Source organism: Hyla sarda, unplaced genomic scaffold, assembly GCF_029499605.1.
Source record: "Hyla sarda isolate aHylSar1 unplaced genomic scaffold, aHylSar1.hap1 scaffold_1684, whole genome shotgun sequence".
Classification (NCBI taxonomy): Eukaryota; Metazoa; Chordata; class Amphibia; order Anura; family Hylidae; genus Hyla; species Hyla sarda.
Genome location: NW_026608324.1, coordinates 41,833 through 56,400, shown reverse-complemented (window position 1 = coordinate 56,400; position 14,568 = coordinate 41,833). Strand labels below are relative to the sequence as shown.

General features: G+C 46.5%; 7 non-coding genes across 7 annotated transcripts; all 7 read left to right on the top strand.

The window, feature by feature from the left end:
• The first annotated feature begins 467 nt into the window (after positions 1–467).
• Positions 468–658, top strand: LOC130311884 (U2 spliceosomal RNA). The gene has a single exon (XR_008860154.1). It is a non-coding gene; the product is annotated as a U2 spliceosomal RNA (small nuclear RNA).
• Positions 659–2,733: 2,075 nt separating this feature from the next.
• LOC130311883 (U2 spliceosomal RNA) lies at positions 2,734–2,924 on the top strand. Its single transcript, XR_008860153.1, has one exon. It is a non-coding gene; the product is annotated as a U2 spliceosomal RNA (small nuclear RNA).
• A 2,093-nt stretch (positions 2,925–5,017) lies between these two features.
• On the top strand, positions 5,018–5,208 carry LOC130311881 (U2 spliceosomal RNA). Its single transcript, XR_008860152.1, has one exon. It is a non-coding gene; the product is annotated as a U2 spliceosomal RNA (small nuclear RNA).
• Positions 5,209–7,285: 2,077 nt separating this feature from the next.
• Positions 7,286–7,476, top strand: LOC130311880 (U2 spliceosomal RNA). Its single transcript, XR_008860151.1, has one exon. It is a non-coding gene; the product is annotated as a U2 spliceosomal RNA (small nuclear RNA).
• Positions 7,477–9,558: 2,082 nt separating this feature from the next.
• LOC130311879 (U2 spliceosomal RNA) lies at positions 9,559–9,749 on the top strand. Its single transcript, XR_008860150.1, has one exon. It is a non-coding gene; the product is annotated as a U2 spliceosomal RNA (small nuclear RNA).
• A 2,086-nt stretch (positions 9,750–11,835) lies between these two features.
• LOC130311878 (U2 spliceosomal RNA) lies at positions 11,836–12,026 on the top strand. The gene has a single exon (XR_008860149.1). It is a non-coding gene; the product is annotated as a U2 spliceosomal RNA (small nuclear RNA).
• Positions 12,027–14,107: 2,081 nt separating this feature from the next.
• On the top strand, positions 14,108–14,298 carry LOC130311877 (U2 spliceosomal RNA). Its single transcript, XR_008860148.1, has one exon. It is a non-coding gene; the product is annotated as a U2 spliceosomal RNA (small nuclear RNA).
• The last annotated feature ends 270 nt before the right edge of the window (positions 14,299–14,568 follow it).

The window sequence follows — 14,568 nt, the reverse complement described above, 5'->3', positions numbered from 1 at the left end:
ACCATCACCGCCATAGGTTGTCAAATAACCCGGGTTTAACCCACACAGGTAAGTCCAATGGGGTGCAGGCATGTCCTCTATGCTTACAGCTTCCCGTGGGTGTTGGTTTGATACCGTTTGGGGACAGCCAAGGAGGCATCTGCAGGCAACAAAGGTAGGTGTGTGCTTGTGTGTGTGTTTCCTATGCAGATCCTAAGCCCAGTGTCACATGCAAGTAGGAGGAGTAAGAAGGGTTCCTGGCAAATCCGGGTTATGGATTGCATTTAAAAAGGCCCCGTGGGAGTGCAATGGGCCCCTGTCTTGCTGCTTAGCAATAATGGTATGGGTTTAGGTTCTGCTGTGTGTACTGGTGGTTGACTGCCCCCCAGCCCAGAGTGTGCATGGAAAATTGTCTGGCAGCCTCCCTGACAGCAAGCAGTGATAGTGCCCATGAAGGGGACCTTGTTGGGCCCGCCCCTTTCACGGTTATCGCTTCTCGGCCTTTTGGCTAAGATCAAGTGTAGTATCTGTTCTTATCAGTTTAATATCTGATACGTCCCCTATCTGGGGACCATATATTAAATGGATTTTTGAGAACGGGGGCCGATTTCGAAGCTTGCTTCCGTCGCCCTATGCATTGACCCGATATGGCAGTATCTTCGGGTACAGTGCACCACCCCCTTACAGGGTTAAAAAGAAAGATTCCTACTTTCATTGCTACCTGCTTGCTGGCTAGCCAGCTAGCCAGCCCTGTGGGCCTTGCTGCTGCTGCTGCTGCAGCCAAAAAACAAAAGGTGGTGCTGCTGCTGCTTCTGCTTCTGCTTGTGTCTGGCCGCTGTTGGAGCGTCCAGGCACAGGACTTCTGCTGCTGCTGACTAAATGGCCTCCTTAATTGGATCATTTGAGTAGCCAGCACACCTGTGCAGGTAGGGCATGACATGATAGGCAGCTGCCTTGATAGCGGGTGGGTGCTGAATGTTCCTAATTGACAAAATAAGATTAATGCTTATGAAGAAATATAAAATCTCATCCCTTCCCCAATATCGCGCCACACCCCTACCCCTTAATTCCCTGGTTGAACTTGATGGACATATGTCTTTTTTCGACCGTACTAACTATGTAACTATGTAACATAACATGGGGGGGGGGGGGTCTCCTGGCTGTTCACACAGGTGTGTCATTGCTGTACATTGACCATGCATTGCTTCTGTGGTATTGCAAAGGCAAAGACAAATGCTTCCAGCCATCCATTGCACTAATGGATTGGTCATCAGCTGGCTGTCTATGTCCCGCATCAATATAGACCAAAGTACAGAGGGTTAGGCTATGCTATTGTGCACCTACCTGATGCATCAGAAGGTGCGAGGCCCTTGCTAAATTCTGTGCACAGACTTTGAGATCTATGCTTTAGACTGTATCTAAACCTGCTCCAACATGGACTGACATTCTGGCCTACTTTCAGCCGATGCGACTTGTCTGTCGCTGAACAGTCGCTTTTTATGTATTCAGCACCTATGTATAATGTTGTAAAAATGCTCTAGAAGCTAAAGTCGCAGAAATGTCACACATATTTGGCCTGCAACTTTCTGTGCGACAAATTCAGACAGGAAAAATCAGTATAAATCCTTAGAAAATTATCCCCCAGTGTCTCCATCTGCTGGCGGTATTGAATAAGCATTGCTGCACTGAAGGGGTATGCATTAGACGAAAAAAAAGAAGAAAAAGAAGAATAATACGCCCAGAAAAGAGGCGAAAAGGAGAAAAACGTAAAAAAACGTGAAAAAAAAGTAAGAGAAAGAGAAGGGAAAAAAAGGTGGAAATGGGTTTAAAAGTGATTTCGGCGGAGAAATATATATATATATATATATATATATATATATACGCGCACACACACACATATATATAAACGTATTCTCCGTTGAGATATTGCAGCCGCTGCTGTGTCCAGGCCCAGGAGCCTTAGCACTGTGCTGTGATGTCACTCAATACCACTGACATCACTAGGTGTAAACAACATCTCTCCTTTGCTGTGTATGTGACTATGGAGCTGTTTGGTGATGTCGTCTATTATGGCCTTCATAGAAGCAACAGGAGATTGTTGCATCCATCTAGAACCCTCAGAACTACAGTGCTATGATGTCACTCACTTCCACAGGCCTTGCAGAGTGTAAACAACAACAACCCAGCTTTGTTGTGTATGTAACCATAGGGATTTGTGATGTCACCTAGAACCTTCACAGCAGCGACAGCTTTATGAGGAGCATCAGCACTGCTCTGCCTGAGCAGAACCATCACCGCCATAGGTTGTCAAATAACCCGGGTTTAACCCACACAGGTAAGTCCAATGGGGTGCAGGCATGTCCTCTATGCTTACAGCTTCCCGTGGGTGTTGGTTTGATACCGTTTGGGGACAGCCAAGGAGGCATCTGCAGGCAACAAAGGTAGGTGTGTGCTTGTGTGTGTGTTTCCTATGCAGATCCTAAGCCCAGTGTCACATGCAAGTAGGAGGAGTAAGAAGGGTTCCTGGCAAATCCGGGTTATGGATTGCATTTAAAAAGGCCCCGTGGGAGTGCAATGGGCCCCTGTCTTGCTGCTTAGCAATAATGGTATGGGTTTAGGTTCTGCTGTGTGTACTGGTGGTTGACTGCCCCCCAGCCCAGAGTGTGCATGGAAAATTGTCTGGCAGCCTCCCTGACAGCAAGCAGTGATAGTGCCCATGAAGGGGACCTTGTTGGGCCCGCCCCTTTCACGGTTATCGCTTCTCGGCCTTTTGGCTAAGATCAAGTGTAGTATCTGTTCTTATCAGTTTAATATCTGATACGTCCCCTATCTGGGGACCATATATTAAATGGATTTTTGAGAACGGGGGCCGATTTCGAAGCTTGCTTCCGTCGCCCTATGCATTGACCCGATATGGCAGTATCTTCGGGTACAGTGCACCACCCCCTTACACTGTTAAAAAGAAAGATTCCTACTTTCATTGCTACCTGCTTGCTGGCTAGCCAGCTAGCCAGCCCTGTGGGCCTTGCTGCTGCTGCTGCAGCCAAAAAACAAAAGGTGGTGCTGCTGCTGCTTCTGCTTCTGCTTGTGTCTGGCCGCTGTTGGAGCGTCCAGGCACAGGACTTCTGCTGCTGCTGACTAAATGGCCTCCTTAATTGGATCATTTGAGTAGCCAGCACACCTGTGCAGGTAGGGCATGACATGATAGGCAGCTGCCTTGATAGCGGGTGGGTGCTGAATGTTCCTAATTGACAAAATAAGATTAATGCTTATGAAGAAATATAAAATCTCATCCCTTCCCCAATATCGCGCCACACCCCTACCCCTTAATTCCCTGGTTGAACTTGATGGACATATGTCTTTTTTCGACCGTACTAACTATGTAACTATGTAACATAACATGGGGGGGGGGGGTCTCCTGGCTGTTCACACAGGTGTGTCATTGCTGTACATTGACCATGCATTGCTTCTGTGGTATTGCAAAGGCAAAGACAAATGCTTCCAGCCATCCATTGCACTAATGGATTGGTCATCAGCTGGCTGTCTATGTCCCGCATCAATATAGACCAAAGTACAGAGGGTTAGGCTATGCTATTGTGCACCTACCTGATGCATCAGAAGGTGCGAGGCCCTTGCTAAATTCTGTGCACAGACTTTGAGATCTATGCTTTAGACTGTATCTAAACCTGCTCCAACATGGACTGACATTCTGGCCTACTTTCAGCCGATGCGACTTGTCTGTCGCTGAACAGTCGCTTTTTATGTATTCAGCACCTATGTATAATGTTGTAAAAATGCTCTAGAAGCTAAAGTCGCAGAAATGTCACACATATTTGGCCTGCAACTTTCTGTGCGACAAATTCAGACAGGAAAAATCAGTATAAATCCTTAGAAAATTATCCCCCAGTGTCTCCATCTGCTGGCGGTATTGAATAAGCATTGCTGCACTGATGGGGTATGCATTAGACGAAAAAAAAGAAGAAAAAGAAGAATAATACGCCCAGAAAAGAGGCGAAAAGGAGAAAAACGTAAAAAAACGTGAAAAAAAAGTAAGAGGAAGAGAAGGGAAAAAAAGGTGGAAATGGGTTTAAAAGTGATTTCGGCGGAGAAATATATATATATATATATATATATATATATATATATATATATATATATATATATACGCGCACACACACACATATATATAAACGTATTCTCCGTTGAGATATTGCAGCCGCTGCTGTGTCCAGGCCCAGGAGCCTTAGCACTGTGCTGTGATGTCACTCAATACCACTGACATCACTAGGTGTAAACAACATCTCTCCTTTGCTGTGTATGTGACTATGGAGCTGTTTGGTGATGTCGTCTATTATGGCCTTCATAGAAGCAACAGGAGATTGTTGCATCCATCTAGAACCCTCAGAACTACAGTGCTATGATGTCACTCACTTCCACAGGCCTTGCAGAGTGTAAACAACAACAACCCAGCTTTGTTGTGTATGTAACCATAGGGATTTGTGATGTCACCTAGAACCTTCACAGCAGCGACAGCTTTATGAGGAGCATCAGCACTGCTCTGCCTGAGCAGAACCATCACCGCCATAGGTTGTCAAATAACCCGGGTTTAACCCACACAGGTAAGTCCAATGGGGTGCAGGCATGTCCTCTATGCTTACAGCTTCCCGTGGGTGTTGGTTTGATACCGTTTGGGGACAGCCAAGGAGGCATCTGCAGGCAACAAAGGTAGGTGTGTGCTTGTGTGTGTGTTTCCTATGCAGATCCTAAGCCCAGTGTCACATGCAAGTAGGAGGAGTAAGAAGGGTTCCTGGCAAATCCGGGTTATGGATTGCATTTAAAAAGGCCCCGTGGGAGTGCAATGGGCCCCTGTCTTGCTGCTTAGCAATAATGGTATGGGTTTAGGTTCTGCTGTGTGTACTGGTGGTTGACTGCCCCCCAGCCCAGAGTGTGCATGGAAAATTGTCTGGCAGCCTCCCTGACAGCAAGCAGTGATAGTGCCCATGAAGGGGACCTTGTTGGGCCCGCCCCTTTCACGGTTATCGCTTCTCGGCCTTTTGGCTAAGATCAAGTGTAGTATCTGTTCTTATCAGTTTAATATCTGATACGTCCCCTATCTGGGGACCATATATTAAATGGATTTTTGAGAACGGGGGCCGATTTCGAAGCTTGCTTCCGTCGCCCTATGCATTGACCCGATATGGCAGTATCTTCGGGTACAGTGCACCACCCCCTTACAGGGTTAAAAAGAAAGATTCCTACTTTCATTGCTACCTGCTTGCTGGCTAGCCAGCTAGCCAGCCCTGTGGGCCTTGCTGCTGCTGCTGCTGCAGCCAAAAAACAAAAGGTGGTGCTGCTGCTGCTTCTGCTTCTGCTTGTGTCTGGCCGCTGTTGGAGCGTCCAGGCACAGGACTTCTGCTGCTGCTGCTGACTAAATGGCCTCCTTAATTGGATCATTTGAGTAGCCAGCACACCTGTGCAGGTAGGGCATGACATGATAGGCAGCTGCCTTGATAGCGGGTGGGTGCTGAATGTTCCTAATTGACAAAATAAGATTAATGCTTATGAAGAAATATAAAATCTCATCCCTTCCCCAATATCGCGCCACACCCCTACCCCTTAATTCCCTGGTTGAACTTGATGGACATATGTCTTTTTTCGACCGTACTAACTATGTAACTATGTAACATAACATGGGGGGGGGGGGTCTCCTGGCTGTTCACACAGGTGTGTCATTGCTGTACATTGACCATGCATTGCTTCTGTGGTATTGCAAAGGCAAAGACAAATGCTTCCAGCCATCCATTGCACTAATGGATTGGTCATCAGCTGGCTGTCTATGTCCCGCATCAATATAGACCAAAGTACAGAGGGTTAGGCTATGCTATTGTGCACCTACCTGATGCATCAGAAGGTGCGAGGCCCTTGCTAAATTCTGTGCACAGACTTTGAGATCTATGCTTTAGACTGTATCTAAACCTGCTCCAACATGGACTGACATTCTGGCCTACTTTCAGCCGATGCGACTTGTCTGTCGCTGAACAGTCGCTTTTTATGTATTCAGCACCTATGTATAATGTTGTAAAAATGCTCTAGAAGCTAAAGTCGCAGAAATGTCACACATATTTGGCCTGCAACTTTCTGTGCGACAAATTCAGACAGGAAAAATCAGTATAAATCCTTAGAAAATTATCCCCCAGTGTCTCCATCTGCTGGCGGTATTGAATAAGCATTGCTGCACTGATGGGGTATGCATTAGACGAAAAAAAAGAAGAAAAAGAAGAATAATACGCCCAGAAAAGAGGCGAAAAGGAGAAAAACGTAAAAAAACGTGAAAAAAAAGTAAGAGGAAGAGAAGGGAAAAAAAGGTGGAAATGGGTTTAAAAGTGATTTCGGCGGAGAAATATATATATATATATATATATATATATATATACGCGCACACACACACATATATATAAACGTATTCTCCGTTGAGATATTGCAGCCGCTGCTGTGTCCAGGCCCAGGAGCCTTAGCACTGTGCTGTGATGTCACTCAATACCACTGACATCACTAGGTGTAAACAACATCTCTCCTTTGCTGTGTATGTGACTATGGAGCTGTTTGGTGATGTCGTCTATTATGGCCTTCATAGAAGCAACAGGAGATTGTTGCATCCATCTAGAACCCTCAGAACTACAGTGCTATGATGTCACTCACTTCCACAGGCCTTGCAGAGTGTAAACAACAACAACCCAGCTTTGTTGTGTATGTAACCATAGGGATTTGTGATGTCACCTAGAACCTTCACAGCAGCGACAGCTTTATGAGGAGCATCAGCACTGCTCTGCCTGAGCAGAACCATCACCGCCATAGGTTGTCAAATAACCCGGGTTTAACCCACACAGGTAAGTCCAATGGGGTGCAGGCATGTCCTCTATGCTTACAGCTTCCCGCGGGTGTTGGTTTGATACCGTTTGGGGACAGCCAAGGAGGCATCTGCAGGCAACAAAGGTAGGTGTGTGCTTGTGTGTGTGTTTCCTATGCAGATCCTAAGCCCAGTGTCACATGCAAGTAGGAGGAGTAAGAAGGGTTCCTGGCAAATCCGGGTTATGGATTGCATTTAAAAAGGCCCCGTGGGAGTGCAATGGGCCCCTGTCTTGCTGCTTAGCAATAATGGTATGGGTTTAGGTTCTGCTGTGTGTACTGGTGGTTGACTGCCCCCCAGCCCAGAGTGTGCATGGAAAATTGTCTGGCAGCCTCCCTGACAGCAAGCAGTGATAGTGCCCATGAAGGGGACCTTGTTGGGCCCGCCCCTTTCACGGTTATCGCTTCTCGGCCTTTTGGCTAAGATCAAGTGTAGTATCTGTTCTTATCAGTTTAATATCTGATACGTCCCCTATCTGGGGACCATATATTAAATGGATTTTTGAGAACGGGGGCCGATTTCGAAGCTTGCTTCCGTCGCCCTATGCATTGACCCGATATGGCAGTATCTTCGGGTACAGTGCACCACCCCCTTACAGGGTTAAAAAGAAAGATTCCTACTTTCATTGCTACCTGCTTGCTGGCTAGCCAGCTAGCCAGCCCTGTGGGCCTTGCTGCTGCTGCTGCTGCAGCCAAAAAACAAAAGGTGGTGCTGCTGCTGCTTCTGCTTCTGCTTGTGTCTGGCCGCTGTTGGAGCGTCCAGGCACAGGACTTCTGCTGCTGCTGACTAAATGGCCTCCTTAATTGGATCATTTGAGTAGCCAGCACACCTGTGCAGGTAGGGCATGACATGATAGGCAGCTGCCTTGATAGCGGGTGGGTGCTGAATGTTCCTAATTGACAAAATAAGATTAATGCTTATGAAGAAATATAAAATCTCATCCCTTCCCCAATATCGCGCCACACCCCTACCCCTTAATTCCCTGGTTGAACTTGATGGACATATGTCTTTTTTCGACCGTACTAACTATGTAACTATGTAACATAACATGGGGGGGGGGGGTCTCCTGGCTGTTCACACAGGTGTGTCATTGCTGTACATTGACCATGCATTGCTTCTGTGGTATTGCAAAGGCAAAGACAAATGCTTCCAGCCATCCATTGCACTAATGGATTGGTCATCAGCTGGCTGTCTATGTCCCGCATCAATATAGACCAAAGTACAGAGGGTTAGGCTATGCTATTGTGCACCTACCTGATGCATCAGAAGGTGCGAGGCCCTTGCTAAATTCTGTGCACAGACTTTGAGATCTATGCTTTAGACTGTATCTAAACCTGCTCCAACATGGACTGACATTCTGGCCTACTTTCAGCCGATGCGACTTGTCTGTCGCTGAACAGTCGCTTTTTATGTATTCAGCACCTATGTATAATGTTGTAAAAATGCTCTAGAAGCTAAAGTCGCAGAAATGTCACACATATTTGGCCTGCAACTTTCTGTGCGACAAATTCAGACAGGAAAAATCAGTATAAATCCTTAGAAAATTATCCCCCAGTGTCTCCATCTGCTGGCGGTATTGAATAAGCATTGCTGCACTGATGGGGTATGCATTAGACGAAAAAAAAGAAGAAAAAGAAGAATAATACGCCCAGAAAAGAGGCGAAAAGGAGAAAAACGTAAAAAAACGTGAAAAAAAAGTAAGAGAAAGAGAAGGGAAAAAAAGGTGGAAATGGGTTTAAAAGTGATTTCGGCGGAGAAATATATATATATATATATATATATATATATATATATATATACGCGCACACACACACATATATATAAACGTATTCTCCGTTGAGATATTGCAGCCGCTGCTGTGTCCAGGCCCAGGAGCCTTAGCACTGTGCTGTGATGTCACTCAATACCACTGACATCACTAGGTGTAAACAACATCTCTCCTTTGCTGTGTATGTGACTATGGAGCTGTTTGGTGATGTCGTCTATTATGGCCTTCATAGAAGCAACAGGAGATTGTTGCATCCATCTAGAACCCTCAGAACTACAGTGCTATGATGTCACTCACTTCCACAGGCCTTGCAGAGTGTAAACAACAACAACCCAGCTTTGTTGTGTATGTAACCATAGGGATTTGTGATGTCACCTAGAACCTTCACAGCAGCGACAGCTTTATGAGGAGCATCAGCACTGCTCTGCCTGAGCAGAACCATCACCGCCATAGGTTGTCAAATAACCCGGGTTTAACCCACACAGGTAAGTCCAATGGGGTGCAGGCATGTCCTCTATGCTTACAGCTTCCCGTGGGTGTTGGTTTGATACCGTTTGGGGACAGCCAAGGAGGCATCTGCAGGCAACAAAGGTAGGTGTGTGCTTGTGTGTGTGTTTCCTATGCAGATCCTAAGCCCAGTGTCACATGCAAGTAGGAGGAGTAAGAAGGGTTCCTGGCAAATCCGGGTTATGGATTGCATTTAAAAAGGCCCCGTGGGAGTGCAATGGGCCCCTGTCTTGCTGCTTAGCAATAATGGTATGGGTTTAGGTTCTGCTGTGTGTACTGGTGGTTGACTGCCCCCCAGCCCAGAGTGTGCATGGAAAATTGTCTGGCAGCCTCCCTGACAGCAAGCAGTGATAGTGCCCATGAAGGGGACCTTGTTGGGCCCGCCCCTTTCACGGTTATCGCTTCTCGGCCTTTTGGCTAAGATCAAGTGTAGTATCTGTTCTTATCAGTTTAATATCTGATACGTCCCCTATCTGGGGACCATATATTAAATGGATTTTTGAGAACGGGGGCCGATTTCGAAGCTTGCTTCCGTCGCCCTATGCATTGACCCGATATGGCAGTATCTTCGGGTACAGTGCACCACCCCCTTACAGGGTTAAAAAGAAAGATTCCTACTTTCATTGCTACCTGCTTGCTGGCTAGCCAGCTAGCCAGCCCTGTGGGCCTTGCTGCTGCTGCTGCTGCAGCCAAAAAACAAAAGGTGGTGCTGCTGCTGCTTCTGCTTCTGCTTGTGTCTGGCCGCTGTTGGAGCGTCCAGGCACAGGACTTCTGCTGCTGCTGACTAAATGGCCTCCTTAATTGGATCATTTGAGTAGCCAGCACACCTGTGCAGGTAGGGCATGACATGATAGGCAGCTGCCTTGATAGCGGGTGGGTGCTGAATGTTCCTAATTGACAAAATAAGATTAATGCTTATGAAGAAATATAAAATCTCATCCCTTCCCCAATATCGCGCCACACCCCTACCCCTTAATTCCCTGGTTGAACTTGATGGACATATGTCTTTTTTCGACCGTACTAACTATGTAACTATGTAACATAACATGGGGGGGGGGGGTCTCCTGGCTGTTCACACAGGTGTGTCATTGCTGTACATTGACCATGCATTGCTTCTGTGGTATTGCAAAGGCAAAGACAAATGCTTCCAGCCATCCATTGCACTAATGGATTGGTCATCAGCTGGCTGTCTATGTCCCGCATCAATATAGACCAAAGTACAGAGGGTTAGGCTATGCTATTGTGCACCTACCTGATGCATCAGAAGGTGCGAGGCCCTTGCTAAATTCTGTGCACAGACTTTGAGATCTATGCTTTAGACTGTATCTAAACCTGCTCCAACATGGACTGACATTCTGGCCTACTTTCAGCCGATGCGACTTGTCTGTCGCTGAACAGTCGCTTTTTATGTATTCAGCACCTATGTATAATGTTGTAAAAATGCTCTAGAAGCTAAAGTCGCAGAAATGTCACACATATTTGGCCTGCAACTTTCTGTGCGACAAATTCAGACAGGAAAAATCAGTATAAATCCTTAGAAAATTATCCCCCAGTGTCTCCATCTGCTGGCGGTATTGAATAAGCATTGCTGCACTGATGGGGTATGCATTAGACGAAAAAAAAGAAGAAAAAGAAGAATAATACGCCCAGAAAAGAGGCGAAAAGGAGAAAAACGTAAAAAAACGTGAAAAAAAAGTAAGAGGAAGAGAAGGGAAAAAAAGGTGGAAATGGGTTTAAAAGTGATTTCGGCGGAGAAATATATATATATATATATATATATATATATATATATATATATATACGCGCACACACACACATATATATAAACGTATTCTCCGTTGAGATATTGCAGCCGCTGCTGTGTCCAGGCCCAGGAGCCTTAGCACTGTGCTGTGATGTCACTCAATACCACTGACATCACTAGGTGTAAACAACATCTCTCCTTTGCTGTGTATGTGACTATGGAGCTGTTTGGTGATGTCGTCTATTATGGCCTTCATAGAAGCAACAGGAGATTGTTGCATCCATCTAGAACCCTCAGAACTACAGTGCTATGATGTCACTCACTTCCACAGGCCTTGCAGAGTGTAAACAACAACAACCCAGCTTTGTTGTGTATGTAACCATAGGGATTTGTGATGTCACCTAGAACCTTCACAGCAGCGACAGCTTTATGAGGAGCATCAGCACTGCTCTGCCTGAGCAGAACCATCACCGCCATAGGTTGTCAAATAACCCGGGTTTAACCCACACAGGTAAGTCCAATGGGGTGCAGGCATGTCCTCTATGCTTACAGCTTCCCGTGGGTGTTGGTTTGATACCGTTTGGGGACAGCCAAGGAGGCATCTGCAGGCAACAAAGGTAGGTGTGTGCTTGTGTGTGTGTTTCCTATGCAGATCCTAAGCCCAGTGTCACATGCAAGTAGGAGGAGTAAGAAGGGTTCCTGGCAAATCCGGGTTATGGATTGCATTTAAAAAGGCCCCGTGGGAGTGCAATGGGCCCCTGTCTTGCTGCTTAGCAATAATGGTATGGGTTTAGGTTCTGCTGTGTGTACTGGTGGTTGACTGCCCCCCAGCCCAGAGTGTGCATGGAAAATTGTCTGGCAGCCTCCCTGACAGCAAGCAGTGATAGTGCCCATGAAGGGGACCTTGTTGGGCCCGCCCCTTTCACGGTTATCGCTTCTCGGCCTTTTGGCTAAGATCAAGTGTAGTATCTGTTCTTATCAGTTTAATATCTGATACGTCCCCTATCTGGGGACCATATATTAAATGGATTTTTGAGAACGGGGGCCGATTTCGAAGCTTGCTTCCGTCGCCCTATGCATTGACCCGATATGGCAGTATCTTCGGGTACAGTGCACCACCCCCTTACAGGGTTAAAAAGAAAGATTCCTACTTTCATTGCTACCTGCTTGCTGGCTAGCCAGCTAGCCAGCCCTGTGGGCCTTGCTGCTGCTGCTGCTGCAGCCAAAAAACAAAAGGTGGTGCTGCTGCTGCTTCTGCTTCTGCTTGTGTCTGGCCGCTGTTGGAGCGTCCAGGCACAGGACTTCTGCTGCTGCTGACTAAATGGCCTCCTTAATTGGATCATTTGAGTAGCCAGCACACCTGTGCAGGTAGGGCATGACATGATAGGCAGCTGCCTTGATAGCGGGTGGGTGCTGAATGTTCCTAATTGACAAAATAAGATTAATGCTTATGAAGAAATATAAAATCTCATCCCTTCCCCAATATCGCGCCACACCCCTACCCCTTAATTCCCTGGTTGAACTTGATGGACATATGTCTTTTTTCGACCGTACTAACTATGTAACTATGTAACATAACATGGGGGGGGGGGGTCTCCTGGCTGTTCACACAGGTGTGTCATTGCTGTACATTGACCATGCATTGCTTCTGTGGTATTGCAAAGGCAAAGACAAATGCTTCCAGCCATCCATTGCACTAATGGATTGGTCATCAGCTGGCTGTCTATGTCCCGCATCAATATAGACCAAAGTACAGAGGGTTAGGCTATGCTATTGTGCACCTACCTGATGCATCAGAAGGTGCGAGGCCCTTGCTAAATTCTGTGCACAGACTTTGAGATCTATGCTTTAGACTGTATCTAAACCTGCTCCAACATGGACTGACATTCTGGCCTACTTTCAGCCGATGCGACTTGTCTGTCGCTGAACAGTCGCTTTTTATGTATTCAGCACCTATGTATAATGTTGTAAAAATGCTCTAGAAGCTAAAGTCGCAGAAATGTCACACATATTTGGCCTGCAACTTTCTGTGCGACAAATTCAGACAGGAAAAATCAGTATAAATCCTTAGAAAATTATCCCCCAGTGTCTCCATCTGCTGGCGGTATTGAATAAGCATTGCTGCACTGATGGGGTATGCATTAGACGAAAAAAAAGAAGAAAAAGAAGAATAATACGCCCAGAAAAGAGGCGAAAAGGAGAAAAACGTAAAAAAACGTGAAAAAAAAGTAAGAGGAAGAGAAGGGAAAAAAAGGTGGAAATGGGTTTAAAAGTGATTTCGGCGGAGAATATATATATATATATATATATATATATATATATATATATACGCGCACACACACACATATATATAAACGTATTCTCCGTTGAGATATTGCAGCCGCTGCTGTGTCCAGGCCCAGGAGCCTTAGCACTGTGCTGTGATGTCACTCAATACCACTGACATCACTAGGTGTAAACAACATCTCTCCTTTGCTGTGTATGTGACTATGGAGCTGTTTGGTGATGTCGTCTATTATGGCCTTCATAGAAGCAACAGGAGATTGTTGCATCCATCTAGAACCCTCAGAACTACAGTGCTATGATGTCACTCACTTCCACAGGCCTTGCAGAGTGTAAACAACAACAACCCAGCTTTGTTGTGTATGTAACCATAGGGATTTGTGATGTCACCTAGAACCTTCACAGCAGCGACAGCTTTATGAGGAGCATCAGCACTGCTCTGCCTGAGCAGAACCATCACCGCCATAGGTTGTCAAATAACCCGGGTTTAACCCACACAGGTAAGTCCAATGGGGTGCAGGCATGTCCTCTATGCTTACAGCTTCCCGTGGGTGTTGGTTTGATACCGTTTGGGGACAGCCAAGGAGGCATCTGCAGGCAACAAAGGTAGGTGTGTGCTTGTGTGTGTGTTTCCTATGCAGATCCTAAGCCCAGTGTCACATGCAAGTAGGAGGAGTAAGAAGGGTTCCTGGCAAATCCGGGTTATGGATTGCATTTAAAAAGGCCCCGTGGGAGTGCAATGGGCCCCTGTCTTGCTGCTTAGCAATAATGGTATGGGTTTAGGTTCTGCTGTGTGTACTGGTGGTTGACTGCCCCCCAGCCCAGAGTGTGCATGGAAAATTGTCTGGCAGCCTCCCTGACAGCAAGCAGTGATAGTGCCCATGAAGGGGACCTTGTTGGGCCCGCCCCTTTCACGGTTATCGCTTCTCGGCCTTTTGGCTAAGATCAAGTGTAGTATCTGTTCTTATCAGTTTAATATCTGATACGTCCCCTATCTGGGGACCATATATTAAATGGATTTTTGAGAACGGGGGCCGATTTCGAAGCTTGCTTCCGTCGCCCTATGCATTGACCCGATATGGCAGTATCTTCGGGTACAGTGCACCACCCCCTTACAGGGTTAAAAAGAAAGATTCCTACTTTCATTGCTACCTGCTTGCTGGCTAGCCAGCTAGCCAGCCCTGTGGGCCTTGCTGCTGCTGCTGCTGCAGCCAAAAAACAAAAGGTGGTGCTGCTGCTGCTTCTGCTTCTGCTTGTGTCTGGCCGCTGTTGGAGCGTCCAGGCACAGGACTTCTGCTGCTGCTGACTAAATGGCCTCCTTAATTGGATCATTTGAGTAGCCAGCACACCTGTGCAGGTAGGGCATGACATGATAGGCAG